General features: G+C 42.2%; 1 protein-coding gene across 1 annotated transcript in view; it reads right to left on the bottom strand.

The window, feature by feature from the left end:
* EPAS1 (endothelial PAS domain protein 1) overlaps window positions 1-22,643 on the bottom strand; it is a 307,265-nt gene that overhangs the window by 46,259 nt on the left and 238,363 nt on the right. The window lies entirely within an intron of this gene.

Genomic DNA, 22,643 nt, shown 5'->3' with positions numbered 1-22,643 from the left:
AATGCTTTTGCTATATCAGGCTATCTTTCGCGGCATTATATAACTTGTAACCTAAATCCAGTTTGTCATAAGGCTGGTATCTATTCCTTGCCAGTGCTGAGAGGCGGACTAATGCGGGTCTCTTAGATCTAACGTCTTTCTCAGTGGCAACTCCTCTTAGAACTTCACAACCCACTTCACAACCCCCTGATTACCCCAGTACTAGCGCTATTTAGAGATGGAGTCAGATTAAGGTCACTCTAGCCTTCTTGGAGGGGTTCTAGACCCCCCTAAATTATTTACATTTGGTGACCCTCGAACGCTGTATTTTTACACGCTAATTTTTGCACACAGAGGGGATAAATCTATGTGTTCAAAAATTTCTTTCCTGTCTTTCCATTTTCTTCTCTGTTCTTTTTCTGCCCCTCTCTTCTGTCCATCCTTTTGATTTGTGAGGTGTGTGCAATTCTCTCCATCCTTCTTCCCCTCCCTAACTTCTCCCTTTCCTACCTCTGTCCGAGCCTTCATTCACTGCTCACTGCAGTTCTAGGACAGTACACTCCATCTGCCCTCCTGTATGTCCTGCGCTCTCAACTAGGATACCTCTCTGTCCTGATTGCCCTCCCCAATTGCCCTGTTTTTATTGCCCTCCTCCTTTTCGTCTCACTTGCCTATTCTGGCTATCTTTGTACTTACTCTGATCTCTGTTCTTTCTCACTGCAGTTCTCTGAAATCATTCTGATCTGTGTCTTTTCTGTACTTAACTACTGACAGCCCTTTTTCCTGCCTATACACTGCTGTGATCTCCCTCTAAAAAGACCTGCGCTCTTTTTCTCAGCGCTGCACTTAAACCTCCGATTCTGCTTCTACCTTGTCAGAAATTGTCCCGCACTGTCTCTGTGATCTTGTCAGCTGTTATGCACATTTCCTAGTTCTTTTAACAACTGCGTAGTTATTTTTATTTCCCCTTTTCAACTTCTGTTCCGCTCTGCGGACACCTCGCAGACCACGGACATGTCCACTTCCCCTTGCCCCTTCTTATGTGTTCCTTAACTCCGTTTGTTTTATGCTTTTATTTAATTATTTAATTCTCCTTATTCTGCCCGTTCCTCAGAGAGACTATTTCTCTATTTCTCATCTCTGTATTTTGGAAACACCTGCTTCCTCTCAACGAGAACTTGTCCTCTGGCTTATAAAATTACAAATGCGCAGTACTCTTTCCTTCCCTGCGCCATACTATTAGGCCGTTGCCCCCCCATTTCTCAGCTGCTCTGTTTGTGGGCGCTGTCCTTTTCTGACTTACTACTCTATTTCATTTTTTCTCAATATAAGTCCCTTTACGCAGAAATGAACAAGTCTCATCACATTTGCCTGCTGTATTATCTTTTCTTCTTCCCTTCCCCCAGTTAAATCTTCCGTTTTCTGACACTTTGAACAGTTGAACTTAGAGACGGGTTTCGTTTTCCCTCTATAATTTTTTTATGCTGCAAAACACATACTGGTAGATCTTATCGTAACCCACAATGTGGTTCTGCATTTTTAACCTTGACTTTTCTGTATGACCACACATGGCTCGCTTAGCTTCCTTTCTCTCTCTATTTCCTCTCTGTTACAAAAACCCTTACATTTCAGATTCTGTCTTTTTACAGCTTTGCTCTGAAACCCTTTTGTTACTATTGCGGTACATCCTTTTGTAATATGATTTGGTTTCCTGCCATTACAGTTAAACAACATCTGTATAATGGTTTTTCTAATTACTTTTACTTATAGGATTAATTAATGGTCCAGTCAAAAGAGGGTGGTTTTCACTCCGGTAATTGGGTTTTGAAAGCACAAAATTTGTTTTGCCGTTAAGAAGCTGGTGTTTTTAACCTTATGCCAGTTTAACCTATCTCCCTACTATAGTTTCCTGCATGTGCTATGCTGCTCATTTTTTATTCCTGCTTTCCTAGCCATCCCTGTGTCATCTCCGTCTCTCCTTATTCTTTGTCCTCCTCTCAAGGCAACTGTCCCTGTGTTTTAGGGCCGTCCATTGTTTTTTTCCTGTTCTGCTTTCATGTCTATCTGTCTGTAGATCTTGCACTCAGTAAGACCCAGAATTTCCTCTCTAGTGTCTCACGCCACTGCTTTCTCACTGCTTTTGGGATTTATTTCTGCCTGAGTCACATTTTTCTATATCTTTAGCTTCTCCATTTATAAATGCGTGTATGTCACAGTTTTCGTTTATCCCTAGACCTTTACTTTCTAACCCTTTGGATATAATGCTATAGTGTCTGTCCTTTTAATGCATTTTCCTTCTAAAAATGGGTTTTATATTGTGTTAAGTTTGATTGTTCTGCTTCTATAACAGAGGGAGACTCAAGAGAATGCCAAAACAAAATACTTCTTAGCACATAAATTCAGTTGTAATCGTCTAGGAAGCCTTAGTCCGGAAACTAAAAATTAACCCTTACTTTACAGAATCAAGTGATATACTGGTAGTAATGAAATTTAGATTGCCGTTATTTTAAAGACACAGTAGAAGACATTAAAGAGCTGCCGTATCAAGTGTAGAATTTACAGTTTCAGCTTTCATATGAACACAGAATGATTACGGCGGTCTATCTGAGCAATTAAAGTAGCAACGTAGTTAGAATTGTCATACTTCCTCAAACATTAACTCCCTGGTTCCTTACATAATAGTTTCTAAGAACTGCAATATGTTTGATTAGATAAAATCCTATCCTGATTAATTATACCAGCATAAAGTTTTAAAATGAAAAATTAAACTTACAGTGTGCTGTATAGTCCTATTTTCAGTAGCCGTAATGTCCAATGCTTGCAGTGAGTGGTGAACTCAAATTAAGCACAGGAAGCACTCGTCCCTTCTGGTTTTATTTCCCTTCCCTCTAACACCTACATCAACATTAAATCCTTATAACAATTTTCTGCAAACCCGTACATATCCTTGATTTTTGAAATATGTTCTGGTTCTTTACAAACTCTCTATAGTACTTTCAGGAAGCAGTCTCTTAACCACAATGTTTCCTCACACTGTACTGACTTCCATGCTGTAGCGGAATCTGCTATGGCTATGGATAAAACGGTTACTTTGCACCCCCTCCCTCCTGTCACAGCCTCGGCTGTAAGACTGTTAAATTCTGTTGCAATTTATCTCACTTCCATACTTTCTCCTTGCAAAAGGACTCTTGGCCAGCTTTGTGACTTGTTTTTCTAAGCTATCTGGACTTCAGAAGCATGCTCTTCTCCTTCATGTATTGTCAGTGCTTATACTGTAACTTATGGCTGGCTATCATAGTATACGGCCATCTTTCAGTCTGCATAACTCACTTTTTTATTGCTTTTACGTGTTTAATCCACTAGGTGCTAAATAAAATATAACTAATGATATTTCATTGTCGCTATTCTATTTGCTTGTCCTTTTTAATTACTCCTGAATAGTCGCTACTGTGAAATATATTCCTTTTTAATTTTGATAGTCTCTTGGCTACTATTTTCAGTTGTAATATTAAATTTGTACTTGTCCTAGCAGCTGTTATCACACCCTTTTAATTTACAATTAGTTTTGGGACAATTTTATACTTTTAGTTAATAATGCTTAAGATTTGTCATTTATTTTCCTATTTGCCATTTGCTTTGGGTCATTTCTAGCTTGTGTAATCGGTTCTGAATTCACTTTTATATTACGGTTTCCTGTTGTTGCCAATGCCAGCAGATGTTTCTTTCTCCCAAGCTGTGCATAATTTCATATATAATTGCCTAGGTTTCCCTGAATTTGTAGTTTGATTTATTGTGACATAATTAGGAAACATACCTTTACAGTTTGCTGTTTAGACGCTATATAGATTATATCTTGCTCCCGTTATAAGCTAGGTGTTATGCTGTCCCCGCCCATCAGCTTCTATTGCTAGTACTATATATGGACATTTTACTGTTTGTGTTATACTGCGCTAGATATGAGGAGATCTTATTCACTCTCTAGATAAGGTGCTCTGTTTTAATGGTGTACTCATTTAAAAGAAATATAAGTTACAGCCCCTGCACCGTACTATCGTGTTAGTTTTTTTCAGGATGCTTTTTAATATACTGCACTTCCTCGCTTGCATTGTGGTTTTCGTCCTCCGGCTGCATACAGCCTGGACTGGCTTATTTTAAACACTTGTAATAATGAGCTAGGTTATAATATTTCCGGATGAATATTTCCACGTCCTGAGAATGACAATCGCTTTTAAATAATATGGTTCTATAAAGAGTTAAATTGTGTAAGTCTTTATAACAAGTTTGATATGAACTAGGATCCAACACAGAAAGTCACATGAAATTACAATGGATTATTGTTACATTAAGAGCTAGATAACCCCTTGTATAACTTATATGATAATAGAAGTATTATGTACTATATAGAAGCATCTCTTTGCTTTTACCTTAATAGATATGCATATAAAATATGTTTTACCTTTCCGGTCGAGAAGATGATGGCTGCGTGCCATGGGAATACAGCGTTGCTTAACTTCTTCAGTTATTTCCTGTAGGTTCTTTATAACCCAACCTTCTCTTTCCTTCTCATGCTGCAGCTGTTCTGTTTGTCATCATTTAGACATATCATTTTAGTCACTGATTAGTATGTATGTTTTATGCCGTATCATTGGAAGTTCTTGGTGTAAGAATCACATGTTTTAATTTGTTTTTTTCCCCTTTCACCTGTTTAGCCACAAAAGCTTCCTGCCATCGCATTCGGGTTTATTTTATTTACTATGTTCCTTTTCTGAGTGTATGGGTATTAATTTGTCATACTTATGGGTATTAACTTGTCATATTTGCACCACGATTCTGGTGTCCTGTTTCAAAATTTATTGATTTATATGTTTCTCTTATATTTTCCTGTTTAGATGCTACTTCCAACCTATCCGGTACCCGCCCCAAAAGCATTTAATATGTATTTGCCTTTATTTCATTTATTCTAGGGGTATAGCTCCGGACTACACATGTTATAATGTCTTTGTTAATATACATTTTCTTGCCTTTTGTTGAAATCGGTGTTTCAGTAACATATATGGTTATCCCCTGTTACTTTCATTATAGTATGTAGAAGTATCATGTTTTGTTTAATGTCTATATTTTGTTTCCATACACAACTCCCAACATAACTTTACGGTATTATTTTCTGCCTTACATTACAAATTAGGTAGGTCAGTTTTTACCATATAATATGTACACTTTATTTTTATTTCGTGGCTGGATCCTTAAAGTCTTCTGGATCGGCCGCCGCCCATAAGGTGCCCAAAAGTTTTTTTTCCCCTGTTACAGGCTAAACTCCTTTTAATGATCCACACCCACCCCTCTTTTCCTTTTCTGAAGTATATTTTAGGGACTCTTCCCTGATACATACTATACCCTTACTCTCATTCCTATTTGTGTTACGCTAGAACCATTGGCTTACGTACCGATGCCCGGCAAAAGGTAAGGGGAAGGGCTTACACCCCTCTACGGGGCAAAATTTTTGTCCTTTGGATGGATGACGGTACCTAAATTGTTAGGGATTGGGCCATTAATACCACCCAGTTTTCAGGGTGTGCCCGGCCCCCCAGTCTATAACACTTGCCTCTTTACCAATTAGGCTAGAACCTGTAGCACCGGTACTCCTGAGGGACGCCTCTGTACCGTTTCCTACTAGCTAGTCTAATCAGAGGTCGTAAATTTATAGTTTGATTAATTGAAAACCCAGTGGGAGCTGGTTGAAGCGTTTAGGGTTCTTGTCACAGTTGATGCGTTTTTGATGCGTTTAAGGCTCCTAGCACGTGAAAACTCATTGGGTTACTGCCTACCGGATTCACTGTACCTTTTTCACGGGTACTTGAATCCCTTGATGGGTGCACTCCCTGATTTAGGGCTCTACCAGTGAGCGTGTATTGTGGCTCCTGGCACCGGGGATGCGTGTATTTTGGCTCCTGGTGGTTGATGAAGCGTTTAGTGGGCTCTTGACTAGAGTGGTTGATGAGGCGCTTATTTGGCTCTTGACCAGAGGCTTACCCTGGAAGGCAGTATTTATACATAGTTGCATACACACTAGCGTATATTCTTATCTTTACCTTTATCTTAATATGAATTCTCTATACCTCTCCTCTGTATGTCGACTAGTATGTAGATCTTTATGCCGACTGATCATTTATATTTTAGACCTCCTACACAGAATTTGAGTATAATAGAAGACACGTGAGTATCGCATGCTCTTGTAAACTATTGGCGTACCGCCCCTAGCTCTTTTCATAATTCTACTGTATTCTCTGAAAACCTTGGTCCTAGGACTGTGTTCAAAATCGGGTTCTATAGCGGCTCTGAAAAAATTATTATATAATTTATTTTCACTACTATACAACTATACAACTATCACTGATACTTATTTTGTCCCGTCCTTAACTTATGGCTTCAAACCACTGATTCTAGGCCTGGGTTTCATGTATATTTGCTCTAGCCCACAGTTATCTACCTACGTTCTAGATCATTGCTGAAATTCCACCATTGGATATTTTAATCAATATGATCACCCTCACACCACCCCCTCCTGGGGAGAGGGTGCTAAACTTTTCCCGAGCTACAAATCTTTTCCCCTGCTGAATAGAATGTCAGCTGGTCTTCCTCATACAGAGTATATTACTACTCCCCTGTCTGCAACTGAGCTGAATGGCCTTGTTCTGCGACTCCCGAATATTACTAAAGGAGGGAACAAGTGGCTACTAAAACTACAACAGGCCACTCTAGGGACAGCTCTTTCAGTAGGAAATATGAAGGTCATATTGGGCAGGACCGCCCATGCTAGCATCACTGATTTGTTCACACAAGCAGGCTATGCTGAACTTGTGACTGAGAATCAGTATGATAGTGCCCCCTTGACAGTGATTAAAGAAAAATTGTTTCAAGAGATACGTACTTCCTTCCCTGCCCAGAAAGATTTCTCCGTCATCACTTCACAACGATGGGAGGTGGGGTCAGAACTGATTGAAGCTTACCTAATTAGGATGCAGCAGTTGTTTCATGATGAGATTGAGGAAAGATTTGACTCAGACAATGCTCTCCCTGTATTCTATTACTTACTTAAACAGACCTTACCCTCTAAGGTCAGGAAGAACCTAGATAAGACGATAGGTTTACAACACATGGAATGGCCACAGGTTCGGGAACATATCCTTCACTATTGCAGGCAACTAATTGAGAATAGGCAAAGAGAGGTCCGCCGGGACCAGGTTTTGCACAGGAATCTCACAATGTTGCAGATTGCTGATTTGAAGGCTAAGATGTCCTCTAAGATCAGCCCCTCCACACCTTCTAGTTCTAGCACCCCGTCCACCCTATATTTGTTTTCCTCTCCTCATGGCACTAGGTACCCTGCTATCCTTAGTTCCAGTTCACCTACTACTTGCCCTCGTGTTTACCCTGATTTGCCAGATTATGAAAAACATAACCCCCAATTCAGGTATGCTGACAATCGCAGAGGCCTTAAAGCTGGAAACCAGGATTCCCAATCTAGTCCCTATCGCCGTGCTAGTGTGGCATGTTTCCGTTGCCGTCAAATTGGACATTATGCATCTAAATGTCTTCTGCCAGTTCAACATTGGCCCAGAAATCAAAATCGCCCACCCCACCCGTCCATAATGACTAGGCGTATTCCGAACCCGATCTGATTTTGTAGTTCACAGTTACTCATAGTACTCAGCTCCTCATTTAGTATCCAGAAACCATTTATCTGTATATGTGTTGCTGTGATGTTTCTGTTTCTATTACAGGTGACATGTTTTTATTTTATATTTCTCTTGGTTTAATTGCAAGTGTATATTTATGGTACCATACAAATGACCTAACTAAGTCAGCAAAGTTATTTATTTGCTTTTATACATACCTTCCCTGGGGAGTTCTTATCAACTGCAGGGATGAGCGATCCCCAGAGGATATTCATTTTATGTTTTTTTATATATACCTGAACTGACTTATTTATGCCATTTTACTTTATACGGGATCCCTTTTAAATAAAAGCTATGTATTGCTCATTTTTAAAATGTTTACTGCTTTAACCGTTGCGCTGTTTAGATTGATGTGACATTCACTTCTTTAATTTTTTTTCCATGAATATAAAGCCTTTGTTTTTAAAATCTCTCTATGGTATGTGTGATATCTGAAAGCTTTTCATTCTTTCCTTGTCTAAGAAAGAAGAAATATTTAATAACCATTATTCGTTATATGGAATAAATGCGAGAAATGTTCCCTTGAACTGGCCATTTGGGGGAACATTTTGCGCTGATCATAGATTTTGTAGTATTCTTGAATTGAGAATTGGTGAAGCTTTCAGACATAAATAGGGAAAATTATGCACTCCACTTTCTGATTCCTTTCTATTTAAAACAGGTTATCACAATAACCCCTGGAATGCCAACTATTGCTCTTTTTATCTTTCTGTCTTTCACTGTGAGTGACTGTGAGAAAAACTGGTGTAGATTATTTTGTGTGCAGCGGTCCTGGACTTTATGCTTTATGTATTTAACTAACACCTTGCTTCAACTAACTCTTGCCACGTGGTAATTTTGTCTTGAAGCAATATGCTTCTTCCTACTTCTTTAATTGATTGAAAAGGGTTACTTAAACTCTATGTGAAGGTCAATAACTTTTGAATGTTTTTTTTTTTTCCATTTGTCTTTTTCAAGGAACCTTTTTCTGGCATTGCCTTCTGAATATGCCTTGCTGCAATTCAGATGTATCATATTTGGTTTTTATTTTTATTTTTTTTTATTAAGCCTATTTTTATTTTACACCCTTCAGAGTGTTTTTTTTCCATTTTTTAATTTTTTTAATTTTTCATTTCCGATGCTTTTTTATTTTGGGGACACACCATACTTGGGATACACCTCATGGCCCTCCTCTCTGATGTTCTGCCGACTCTTGCACCTTTTTATTTTCTTCCCTGCCCTCCTCACTGATGCTCTCCTCTTACATAATTTATTTATTTTCCTCCTTCCGATTTTCCCTCATATCCTCCTCCCTGGCCCCCATTTATACCCACGACCCGCCTCCTAACCCCTTGTCTAATTCTTGTATTTACGCAATGGTTCTTCATGACTCCCGCTAGCATTATGATTTCTTCCAATAAATTAACCACATAAATTGCACTGTTTAAGTTTCGCCTTTCCCCAGATGGATACAGGAATTCCGTTGACGTCCCTCACCGAGGAGACGACTTCCAGCAAAGAAGAGCTACCCGATAATATATCTGATCTGAAAGATATGTTGCAGCAAAGAATCGCTAGATTGAAGGACAGATGCACAGACCCCAACATTACCTGGTTTGAGATACGAGACATTATTGAGTGTGAGTTTCATCAGATGCATCGATTGGTCCATGAGCGAAAGAGATAGGCTCTCCACTTACTAGAGTTGCAAGAAGCTTTGGCCTTTACCCTTCTTTCTGAATCATCTAGCTCATAAGTCCTGCTGGCCTCCTGCAGCTGAGGGCTCAACCCTTGGTGAATGTTAGTCATCGCAGGTGAAGATTCCATATCTATTGGCGATAGATGGCAACACATTGCCCTCCATACATCAATAACTTGAACATTTACCATCATCTCTAAATTTTTATTGTTTTTTTGTTCCCTTTTCTTTTGTTCCATATACTTAACTATTGTTATTTGATCATCTCTTTGTAATAATTACCAATCTGTCTTGCACATTATGCAAGCCAGAAGTGGGGATATATTATGCAAATTCCAATTTCTAGTATTAAGAGGGTTGCAGTTGACCCCTACCAATCAGGAGATATACTTTCATATATACTATTGCTATTTATGTAAATTGGTTTCCCTTTTGCTTTTGCACTTCATTAGCACTGTTTTCTCCATGTTTACCTTGTCTTTCATTTCTGATTATGGACTAATTATGATGGTGCATGCCTAGAATAAAGACATGGAAGGATCCAAGTTTGTACACCACAAGTACGTCTTCAAGATCTATCCAGGACCAAATGATGTTTGATCCCCCAAGGTTGTGGCAATAATCTTTACACCTTGCAACTTACTGGACCACAAGTTTTGGGTTTACTCAGCCACAGAACCAGATGTTACCAGCCTAACCATCTCAAGACCAGCCACTTCCTTCAGCAGGCCAGCTTGAAAACCCAGATCTCAGTCCAGATTCTTCTGCACTTCCACCGCCTCAACCATGATCGATGAAAGAGAATTCAGAACGGATACTTTATTTGAGAATTACTGTTGCTGTTTATGGACATTATAGATTCATATTTTGTTTTATTTTCAGTTTAGCAGTAATCCTGTCTAGATATTGAAAAGGTTTTATTTTTATTTTCCTATTATTTCTTTTATTGTTCTAAATGTTTTTCTAAGAGTTTCCCCGTTATTTCTGTTTATGTAATTTAAATTTAAATTGAAGTTGATATTGCTTAGATACAGGGGTAACATCAAACCCTAATACTGGCTATGATATCATAATGTAGGTGTAAACTCTGTTAGTAACAACCAGTTATGCATTTGTTTAACTTTGGTGTAGGCTTACTTAAGCTGCATGTCTTTCTGTAGGTTTGGCTAAGCTCCAAGTGGGGTAACGGATATATAAAATGCTTCCCATACTTCCAGGTCATTATGCATATGTCAAGATACATGCATGACCTTTGTTAATATAAATTTTCCTAGGATTGACCCTTTTTGCTGTATAAGACAACCTCATACTTATTTAAGGATTCTGAATACCTACAACCTAAAACAGCCTGCAATCTGAGTACTAACCATATATTTGTTGAGCCACCATAACAATGCTTAATCAAAACCACTATTTCTTCCGAGGACCACTGAGATTGATACATTAGATTATCTCCCCATGTACTATGCAACAGATATAATAGAAGTCATAGCAAGACCTGAAAGTATTTATTAGTATGATCCACCTGAAATTACTATTACCCGCATACCTATACTTCATGGAATTTTGTATTTGTCCCAAGGGGATGGGTAATATAAAGGGAATTCCATATGCCCAAATAATATATCACTTTCCTATCTTGCACCATACCTTCTAGCAATTTGTAAGACCAAAACTCCCCCTCTCGTTTGATAGCTTACCACCTTCTGGAATGGATGATGACAAGCTTGGCGAGCTTTGTGTCACCCCTCTCCAGAGGGGGTGACAAGTGGGGAATGTATAATTATAGTACAGGAAGAGGCCGTCACTGGATGCCCACCGGAAGGGTGGAAGGCCAGATTTTAGGACTCAGGCTGTAAAAATACCAGCTAGGTTTAAAAATCTATGACTGGCTGAGCATGGACTTGCTTTTCTTGCAAGTTAATATGTGTTCTACCCTAAGATCTATCCACTGGAATAGTGGCAGGCCAAACTACATAGCTTTGTACAGCTGAAAAGCACTGACTAGGCCTGATAACGTACAAACTGAATGTAGCACTTATTAAAATGGAGTTTGTCTTTCTATAAGATGAAACTTAGATCATAAGATAATAGAAAAAGGGGAAGTGAAACTGATATGCTAAGAATAAGATGTTCTGGCAGAAGAGAAAAACATGTTGACAAAGGAGGAAATTGCGAAATAACTTGCAATAGCTGGAACGGAAAGAGTTGGGTACAGAACAACAGATGGCAGGACACGACAGTTTAACCACAGAAATTGAGAAATATTTGAAAAAAATAGGTCCCAAAATAGGTCCAGCCATAGACTTCTATAGAGAGAAAAGAGTATAAAAGAAGGGTGATTTTGGCTTAAGTTAGGAGTCCGTCCCCGACACATTGGAAGCAGCGAAGCTCTGTCCGGTTGTACCCAGAATCTGTCTGCTGAATGTACCTGATTAAAGTCTGATGTGCAAATAAAAATCCTTATTCCAAATGATGATTTGTGGGCTTAACTTAATGATGAAAGGCTGTAAGTATAAATGCTTTTGCTATATCAGGCTATCTTTCGCGGCATTATATAACTTGTAACCTAAATCCAGTTTGTCATAAGGCTGGTATCTATTCCTTGCCAGTGCTGAGAGGCGGACTAATGCGGGTCTCTTAGATCTAACGTCTTTCTCAGTGGCAACTCCTCTTAGAACTTCACAACCCACTTCACAACCCCCTGATTACCCCAGTACTAGCGCTATTTAGAGATGGAGTCAGATTAAGGTCACTCTAGCCTTCTTGGAGGGGTTCTAGACCCCCCTAAATTATTTACACCATTTTCTTTGTATGTATGACATCATGGAATGTTATAAAAGCCCTTTTCTGCTGTGTAAAATAAACCTCTTATTTTCACAGGTCCACTTGCTCTTTTTCCCCGACAGGTACATAACAAGTGCAAAATGCACAAGTGCTTTTTGCACGATTGCTCTTTACTAAACCAATTTACAAGGACATAATACTCAACTAGTTTCTCTTCAAAAATGAGCTACAAAGTAGATAAATGCTTTGTATTTACATAAGCAATGGGAAAAGACTTCTATGTGGATTATCGCGTGCCAAAATACACTTCCTGCTCTACCTTTTGCCAGGTCATTCTAGGGAGCCCGTCCCCTGCAGGTTGCGCATTGATAATCCCAGTAAGGTGAATTTAAAACAAATCTGTTTGCCTTTTTTTGAACTTATAATATAATATAGCATTATTCATGAATATTTTCTTTAGATTTCTAATTGCCTTCTATCTTGTCCCATTTTTTGTGGACTAAGTCTTTCTTGTGGAATTTCTTCTCATGAGCGTAATATTTTGTTTTTGCTCTATTTGCTGATTTCATCTAATAGTTAATTCTTTGGATGCAATGATTTGTTAAAAATCTAAATTTAAAAAATATATATTCTATAACAGCATTACATACTTACTTAAGTACATAAGTAATGCCACACTGGGAAAAGACCAAGGGTCCATCGAGCCCAGCATCCTGTCCACGACAGCGGCCAATCCAGGCCAAGGGCACCTGGCATGCTTCCCAAACGTACAAACATTCTATACATGGTATTCCTGGAATTGTGGATTTTTCCCCAAGTCCATTTAGTAGCGGTTTATGGACTTGTTCAATATGTACCTGATTTGCAGATACCTCCAAGAAACAGGTTACAGCCACAGCAATCGGGCCCTTTCCATACGTCATTGGTGCCACTGTCATCCTAACACTGCCTCCTCCAAACAGGCAATCTAGCTATTTTCTGGCTTTGACCCATGCAAACTAGAGAAGACAACAGTGAGAGGAAGAGGACAACAGCACCAGGTGGTGGGCTAATACAGGTGTTGCAGCAAATGCCTTCCCCCTCCTGGTGCACCACAGGGGCAGGTCCTCATTGGGTAGCGCATGTGGTCTAGTGCATCTATATACAAACAGGTAACCCTTATTCACTGTTACTTTCAGGTTGTTTCTTGCAGAGGTGTAGGCAGACCTCAAATTTTGGATGGGTCACTGGGCAAATTGGGTGGGCACATGTACTGTAGTCTCCACAACCCCCCCCCCCCCCCCCCACGGTGCCAAGTCAAAATTTTACGCTGTGAGGATCCCCAAGCCCCACCAGCTGCAGGGGTCCTTCGGTGGCAAAAACAGCTCCCTCTCCTTCTTGCTGCAACTGGCGGTACTGTCCATGCGCTGCTGCTGCCCCACCCATTTGCGCATGCTCGTTTTTCACGCACGCATGAAGAACTGAGTGTGTGTGGCAGGGGAAGGCCAGCGTGGCAGCAGCATGTAGACGTTGACTTTGACTGCAACAAGTAGGAAAGGGAGCTGTTCTTGCAGCCAGAGGACCCCTGCAGCTGGTGAGACTTGGAGATACCCACCAGCCAATAACATGTGTGCAAGAATTTTAGGTGGGCCCACCCATGGCTACGCCAGTGGTTTCTTGGGCTGCAATGCTGTATTATTATCTATGCATGAGGACAAAAAAACTGTACTCTAAAACTTGGAATCACTAACAGACTCACAGTGGCGTAGCAGGGGGGGCTGCCACCCGGGTCGGGGCGGTTCGCCGTTGCACCCCCCCCCCCCGGATGCAGCATGATGACATCCCCCCCCCTTGGCGCATCGACACCCCCCTCCCCCCCGACCAGCTCCCACACCCTACCTTTAAAAAGAATGTCGGAATCCGAGGCGAGGCGCAGCCCCTCGCGCCTGCCCTGCACGTAAAAGAAATGTGGACCGTCGGGCCTTCTCTCGCGCTGTCTGTCCCGCCCTTGCGGAAATAGGAAGTTGCGTCAGCAGAGGGCGGGACAGATAGAGCGAGGGAAGGCCCCACGGTCCACATTCTTTTACGTGCAGGGCAGGCGCGAGGCACTGCGCCTCGCCTCGGATTCCGATATTCTTTTTAAAGGTAGGGTGCGGGAGAGCTGGTCAGGGGGTGTCGATGCGCCGAGGGTGGGGGAGCTGGCAGGGAGCACCCCCCCCCCTGAGCTGACACCTGGGGTGGACCGCCCCTCCCGCCCCCCCCCCCCCTTGCTACGCCCCTGCAGACTCAAATGCTATACAGATGTTCTGGTTACAAAACAACAAAAGGAAAAGATTCCCACCAGAGGAGAAAAAACCCCTCAGAACTGTCACCCAGCAATTAGTACTAATATCGCTTCTGGTAATTTGTAATCACTGGTCTAGCAACCTTCGAAAGAATACTTCAAAATTCAAAGACTAAGGGGGATGTGTACTCAGAAACTAGCGCAGGTGTTAGCGTGTGGTAGCCATTAACATGGACCCGCTCTATCTGATACTGCACGCTAAAACCAGCCAGCGTGGTAAAAGTCCCGTGCTGGCTGCTTAACATAGATAGAGGCGGGGTCTGGGCGGGTCATAAGTGAAGATGGCGCTGGGACGACACCTGACAGCTAGTGTGCAATATGGTACTACAGTTTGCCTGTAGTGACTGCCAACGACATGGCTGCACTTAATGCCAATTCGCGATTACCCTTACGTACCAGGATAAGTTATGGGGTCATAGGTGCCATTTTGAACCCTGGCAGCGAGGGGGAGGGGGTCTGCTCCTGCCTTCCTCTACTAGACTACTAGGGAAATCCTGGGTGAGTCCCATGAGGGGTAAGGGGTGGGAAGAGAGTTAAGAGTATTGCAGCGTGGCAACCAGTGGGGGGGGGGGGGGGGGGTCTAAACTTGGGTCAGGATCCTGTTGGGGGGGGGTGGCTTTTAAAGGTTGGTCAAATTTAGAATTTGCAGTAGATACTACGATGCAGGCCGCACAGAACCTCTTCATAGGCGCATCTTTGACATCCAGTAGGAATATTTCTTGTTTGCTCTTTTTATGGGTAGGACATATGTATAGCAGTTGAGTGCTACCAGTGATTCAATTCTCTTCAGTGGAGTTATTTTTTTTCCTCTTGAGTAACTGCCTTCGTTTTTGTACTCTACAGTTGTTTAAAAAAAAAAAAAAAAAAGAACTATGGCATGTCTTCTGATTCTGAGGGAGTTATAAGATCCTGAAGCATAATGATTCTGAAAATTTGAGTAATCTGCCTTTGTCCCAATGAATCAGCCAGATTCCTCCCATCACACCTGGTTATGAGTACTACTACTACTAAACATTTCTAGAGCGCTACTAGGGTTACGCAGCACTGTACAATTTAACAAAGAGAGACAGTCCCTGCTCAAAGAGCTTACAATCTAATAGACAAGTGAACGGTCGGTCCGATAGGGGCAGTCAAATTGGGGCAGTCTGGATTCACTGAACGGTAAGGGTTAGGTGCTGAACGCAGCATTGAAGAGGTGGGCTTTAAGCAAAGACTTGAAGACGGGCAGGGAGGGGGCTTGGCGTAAGGGCTCAGGAAGGTTGTTCCAAGCATAGGGTGAGGCGAGGCAGAATGAGCGGAGCCTGGAGTTGGCGGTGGTGGAGAAGGGTAATGAGAGGGGGGATTTGTCCTGTGAACGGAGGTTTCGGGCGGGAACTTAAGGGGAGATGAGGGTAGAAAGATAGTGAGGGGCAGCAGACTGAGTGCATTTGTAGGTAAGAAGGAGAAGCTTGAATTGAATGCGGTATCTGATCGGAAGCCAGTGAAGTGACCTGAGGAGAGGGGTGATATGAGTATATCGGTTCTGGCGGAATATGAGACGTGCAGCAGAGTTCTGAACAGACTGAAGGGGGGATAGATGGCTAAGTGGGAGGCCGGTGAGGAGTAAGTTGCAGTAGTCCAGGCGAGAGGTAATGAGAGCGTGGATGAGAGTTCGGGTGGTGTGTTCAGAGAGGAAAGGGCGAATTTTGCTGATGTTAAAGAGGAAGAAGCGACAGGTCTTGGCTATCTGCTGGATATGCACAGAGGAGAGAGAGGAGTCAAAGATGACTCCGAGGTTGCGGGTAGATGAGACGGGGAGGATGAGGGTGTTATCAACTGAGATAGAAAGTGGAGGAAGAGGAGAAGTGGGTTTTGGTGGAAAGACGATAAGCTCGGTCTTGGACATGTTCAGTTTCAGGTGGCGGTTGGACATCCAGGCAGCAATGGATCCAGAGCTTTCAGAAGCCAAGCGGGCAGTTTCTAGGCAAAGGTCCTTCTAGTTCTTTCTGCTAAATCTAGGGATTGATTTGCCCCTTGAGGCTAGGTTAGTGTTAAATTACCTCCCATTTAGGACAGAAATTAAAACCAGATTGTTTGGCCAGGAATGTCAGTAGGTGACAGTAAATGTAATTTTACTGCTGTTTAACTTGAAATAGGGCAGGGATGCAGGAGTTAACACAAACAGGTCAGGTTTTCAGGATATTCCTAATGAATATGTAAGATAGAGCTGCCTGGATACCACCTCTATTGCATACAAATCTATTTCCTTCACATTCATTAGGACTATCCAAAAAACCTGACCTGTTTGTGGCCCGCAAGGTCTGAACTCCTGAATCCATGAAGCAGGGGCGTAGCTAGGTGGGGCTATGGGGGCATGGGCCCCCGCAGATTTAGCCCTGGCCCCCTGCTTTCACCTCCCCGCCGCCGCCGTCAGGTACCTTTGCTGGCGGGGGTCCCCAAGCCCCGCCAGCCGAAGTCCTCTTCAGCGCCGGTCTACAGCACGTAGGAATGTGCAGGACATCGGGACTCACAGAAACAGAATCCAGATCAGCGAATGCGCCGGACTCGGAGACTGGCGCTGAAGGGGACTTCAGCTGGCGGGGGTTGGGGAACCCTGCCAGCAAAGGTATCTGGGTACCTGGCGGTGACGGGTTGACAGCGGCGGGAGGGGTAGAAAGGGATGGGGGAAGGGCGGCGGTGCCGGGGGGGGGGGGGTGGTCAAAGGTGTGCCCCCTCACCTCGGGCTCTGGACCCCCCTCCCGCTGCAGTCTGGCTATGCCCCTGCCCTGAAGTAGGTTTTATTGGTGTTTAAGGGGTAGAGAAGTTATGGTGTTGTGTATTTCTTGATTAATTTGATTATGTAAACTGTTTTTATTGTGTTTTCTATTGTATTCCATCTTAGGGGTAATTCCAGGGGTGTGCTGGTAAATTTTTAACAACGGGCTCTCTCTACGGGCATAGCCAGCCCTGAAATTTGGGGGGGGGGGGGGAATACATGCCTCCCCTCCCTTGTGCGGGCACGCTAGGCATACCTTTGCCGAGCCCTACCAGCCAATAAATGGACTGCCACCATTCTCTGCTGCTTGTTTCTGGCTCTGAGCAGCATGATGGAACCTTCTTGCGCTTGTATGAAAAGTCCCAGCCTGATGCTCAGAGTCAGAAACAAGGAGCAGGGAGCAGCAGCAGTCTATTTACTTGGCTGGTGGGGTCAGCATCACTGCCAGCAAAGTAAAAGAGAATTCAGGAGGGGGCCCAAGCCCACATTTTGGCAGTCAGTTGTTAAAGTAGCCATGGGGAGACCTACTTTAACAACCGGCTCCCAAAATTCTTAAAAACTTAACAAACGGCTCTTGCGAGCCTGTGAGAGCCCACTCTAGCACACCACTGGGTAATTCTATAACTGGGCGCTACAATTTAGGTACAACAATATCACATGCTGAGCATTAATTCTACACTTATTTATTTAGATTTTGCTCACACCTTTTTCAGTAGTAGCTCAAGGTGAGTTACATTCAGGTACACTGGATATTTCTGTGTCCCAGGAGGGCTCACAATCTAAGTTTGTACCTGAGGCAATCTGAGGGTTAAGTGACTTGCTCAAGGTCACAAGGAGCAGCAGTGAGATTTAAACTGACCACCTGTGGATTGCAAGACCAGTGCTCTAACCACTAGGACACTCCTCCACTAGCAACATTCCATCTAGAATCTCAAATAGTAGCAACATTCCAGAATCTCAAAAAGTGGCAACATTCCATGTAGAATCTTCAATAGTAGCAACATTCCATATATTTATTTATTTAGATTTTGCTCACACCTTTTTCAGTAGTAGCTCAAGGTGAGTTCCATTCAGGTATTCTGGATATTTCTCTGTCCCAGGACGGCTCACAATCTAAGTCTGTACCTGAGGCAATCTGAGGGTTAAGTGACTTGCTGAAGGTCACAAGGAGCAGCAGTGAGATTTGAACCGGCCACCTCTGGATTGTAAAACCGGTGCTCTAACCACTAGGCCACTCCTCTACTCCACTTATATCTGGGCATACCCACTTACAGCAGGTCTATAGCTGGTGTAAATGTATCTGCCTGAATTCAACATGTTAATGTGTAACTTAAAGGAAATGGGAACCTTACCTATGCCACCCCCCACTGAACGTCACCCTTGTGTTGAGCAATTTACGTGCTTAAATTATAGAATAGAGCTGACCGCTCTGCTATCACTTATGTGCATACGTGTACATTCATGTGCTGGCATTCTATACATTTAAGTGTGGAAGTGGTGCTCAATATTTAAGTGCTTAAGTATCATTAAATTAGGGGGCTTGAGGATATTTTGTTTAAACAATAGTTTTTTGTGTTTTTTTTTTTTTTTTTTTTAACTGTAGCTCATGCCTTTCAAGGCGAGTTACAGATAAATTACTACAGCCTCCCAGATTATCTCAGGGCTTCAGGAACCTTTCTTAACTCCAACCCGAGATCACTGTAAGCATATTTTAATGAGCTGAGGGGTTTGCAAGGATTTTCACATAGATTCCAAGGGCATACAATGTCGAGAAAGGTTTACACTTCAGCTATTTTATTGAAAAGTATAATTCTACCATGAATCTTTTGTGCACAAAACGAACAGATAAAACAAAGATTTTTGTCTTTCACGCGGAACTGGCACAAAGATTATGTACACTAGCCCTTGCCAAATTAAGTACTTACCTAACATTGATGACGGCCAATTAAGTCTTTAGTGTATCCCAATTTACACTTGCGGCCAAAAGCAAAGGCAGTATTATAGTTCGTTTCAGTGTAGTTGGGTTACCTCATCCTGAAACAGCACTGCAGCATTGTAAAACCCAGACCAAATGTGTGCTAAGCACAATCATCACTGAATATTAATTAGCCAAGCTTTGTTTGCATGGTCCCTACTCCTCTCAGGCATGTGCCTGTCCTCTGAAACTCCATTTTTTTCTCTGCACACAGCTCCTGTAACTTACATAGTGGTTTATCATTTCTAGTGAAAAAAAATAAATAAATCCTGTTTTATAACCATTTGAGGATTACATGTACTTAGCTTCTTTGTTAAAAACTTTTCCTTAGGTCATATGTAAGAAGCTTTGTACTTTGGGAAGGGACACGAATATGATTTATATACAGTAGGCTTGAGTTAGGGTTTGCATTTTTTTCTCTCTCCTGCATTTCCTCTTTTTAATATGCTTTCCACAGACCCGGAGTGGCTCTGTTCCATTGCAAGCTGAAGGCTGGAGGGAAAGCGTCTTCTGAGAGAGAGCCTTCAATTGTCCTCTTCTCCACTGTTATGACGGATGCTATCACTGGACCTGACACTTGAGTCCGCTACCTGAATGATGCATCCAAGCCCTACCAGCCCAACCCAGCAGGAGAACAGAGTCTGAGACTTCTGTATCACACTGTCTATTACCAAATCAATGTGCTGTGAATACAAATTCTTTTCGCTAGAGTGTTCCTGAATCATCCCCTCCTTCTCCCGCCCTCTCCCTCCATCACATCTTAGGGTTGACTGAGTGGGGATGTGTTTAGGATGCCAACTGTAGGAACAATATCATCTTTTTGGAGGGATGTCTACTTCATCCATAGCAAAATCCAGATGCCTTCTATGAACACTGCCCCTCCCCCAGTGTAATATGCTAATAAGGATCAGTTTCTGGGACATTAGCATGGGTTTGGAAGCCTGTCTAGCTTCTGAAGCTAGAGACTTCAGGAATATTTTACAGGACAAATACGTTTTCAACGTTGTCCTTTCCTTCAAAGGTGTATATAATGCAGTGTATTACTTTGCAAAATAAAATAATATGCGCGCTGCTCTCTCATTTTTCTCTTTCCATATCTTGCGGTTGTAATTTTGACAGTTTATTAGCCCTAAAAGGCTCCACAGCTTATTCCTGCTTCATAGTTGATATAAAACCCGTATTAAGGGCCGATTGGTACTCTAGATGGATATGATCCCTTGATCAGTTGGAGGAAGGCTGTACGAGCGGTATCAGAGGTTGTGGCAGCCATTTTTTCAGGGAAGCCATAAGGGGTAGGAGCACGTGGCCGTTGCTCCTGCCCCCAACGGCCCCCATGGATCACTAGGGACATCAGCTAGGTCCAGGGGAGAGCCTACCAAATGAGTGGGTGGGGGGTGTTCCAGGGAGGTGGGGGGGGGGGGTCCTTGATCATGGCGGTAGGCTGGAGGGGGAGGGAAGGTGGGGGCTTTGTCGCAGGACCAGGAGGGAGATCAGGGGAATGTTTAAAGAAAAAAAGTTTTGCCGATGCCAGCTGATATTCAGTGCAAGTACCCGCGTAACCCCAGGCTCTTCCCTAATGCCGCTCCCTGTACTGCCCCTGACCGACTCCTTTTTTTTGCAGTGGTCAGAGGTGATACTCAGCAGCACTACCTGCTTTAATGCTGCTGAATATTAGGGGTTAGGCAGCAAAAGGCAATTTAAGCTGGGGAAAAGCTATTTAAAGACTACTGTAACTTTTTGATGGAACTCTTTGGAGAAATATCTCAAAGATCTTAGTAGTACAGTCTCGTGAATCCTCTGGGTACTTGGGGGTCATACTGCAGCAGTGCTACAGAAATGACGTCATTTTTCCTTCCTCACTCTGTATAGATTTTTTTTTCTTTTCTTCTTTTTTTTGCAAGTTTTTCAGATGTTTTCTCTTTTCTATTTCTTCTTGCAATATATGTATCGGTACTGATAAAATTTCAATAAAAAAGTAAATTAAATTTTAAAAAAGGGTCCCACAGCTAGGTGATACTTGATGGATGGTGTGAATCTGGGAGCTGGAGTAGTAATCTGTGCACAAAGGGGGCGATTCTATAACTGGGAACCTCTTTTTAGTTGTCTCGATGCAGGGTGGTAATAACCTATTCTACTAGCATAACTCAGCATCAGCACACCTAATATCTAAGTGGCCACATTTACACCAGTCATAGTCCTGTGCTAGTGCGGGCACATAAATGCTCTAATGGTGCCTATAATTTACAGTATTCTGTAGGTTGCATGCATAATTGGGAGCTATGCCTATGCTCCACCAAGGCTATATGCTCCCTTAGGTGCTATAGCACTTATGCATGCCCCTATTCGAAAATGCTAATTTACTCTGGGTTTACATGCTGCTTTTAACTCCTAAACCTAACCCTTATCCCTTACTTGTCCTGTCTGTCTGTGATAATTAGATTGTAAGCTCTATTGAGCAGGGACTGTCTCTCCATGTTCAAGTGTGAAGCACTGCATACGTCCGGTAGCGCTGTAGAAATGATTAGTAGTAGTAGTAGTAGTTTAAGCACACCAAGGGCATGTAACCGTGGGCACCTATAGTTAAAGAATTGCCCTTTAAGGGGGTATTTTATAAGGGACCAGAGCATATAGAATAAAGTTTTATGTGCTTAACTAAGCTCTTATAAATTGCCCACAAGTATGCATGCATGTAAAGTAAGCAGACAAACACATAGGGGATGGTTTCATAAAGCTTTTTTCATGTGCAAGCCTGTATTATATATAGAAAAGAACTTTTATAAAAATTGTATGGCTGCGTGCATGTATAAAATGTAGACGCATGGAATCAATGTGCCTGCTTTTATTCGACCTGTGTGTAACTTTGTTTGGCGTGGAGGTGGATTTATAACATACACATAGACTTTCCAGAGCTGGTCAACAGGCAGAGCAGAGGCAGGATTAGTGCATACTTTAAAAATAAGTTGATGAGACCTATTCTTGACAGAACATACCTCCGGATTCTATATTTGCTGCCAAAATTTCAGCATGGATCCAAGATGCGTGTGCAACTAAATTAATAAATGAGCCATTAACTACGAATGAATTGGCCTTAACAATCAATTAGTGAAGTTAATTGGCACTAATTTGGATTTACGCACACTTTAGATTGTATTATAAGGACCCCTGAGGAAGGCTGATTGCCGAAACACGGCCCGTGTTGGGTCTGGTCTTCAATGGCATTTTTTATGTTGGAGAATAAAATCTTGATAAGTTAGACGCCGGCATTTACACCAGGTTTCAGCTGGCATAAATTCCGGTACTCAACTTTAGGTGCAGGAATCAGCTCTAAGAACTATTTCATACAGAACGCTCATCCCAGAGCAACCTTGATAGACCAGTGCTTAGTGGTGATTTTTTTCAGCATCATTTCT

This window comes from Microcaecilia unicolor, chromosome 3 (genome assembly GCF_901765095.1).
Source record: "Microcaecilia unicolor chromosome 3, aMicUni1.1, whole genome shotgun sequence".
Taxonomy (NCBI): Eukaryota; Metazoa; Chordata; class Amphibia; order Gymnophiona; family Siphonopidae; genus Microcaecilia; species Microcaecilia unicolor.
The sequence above is the reverse complement of the archived record's forward strand: the minus strand, read 5'-3'. Positions and strand labels throughout refer to the sequence as shown.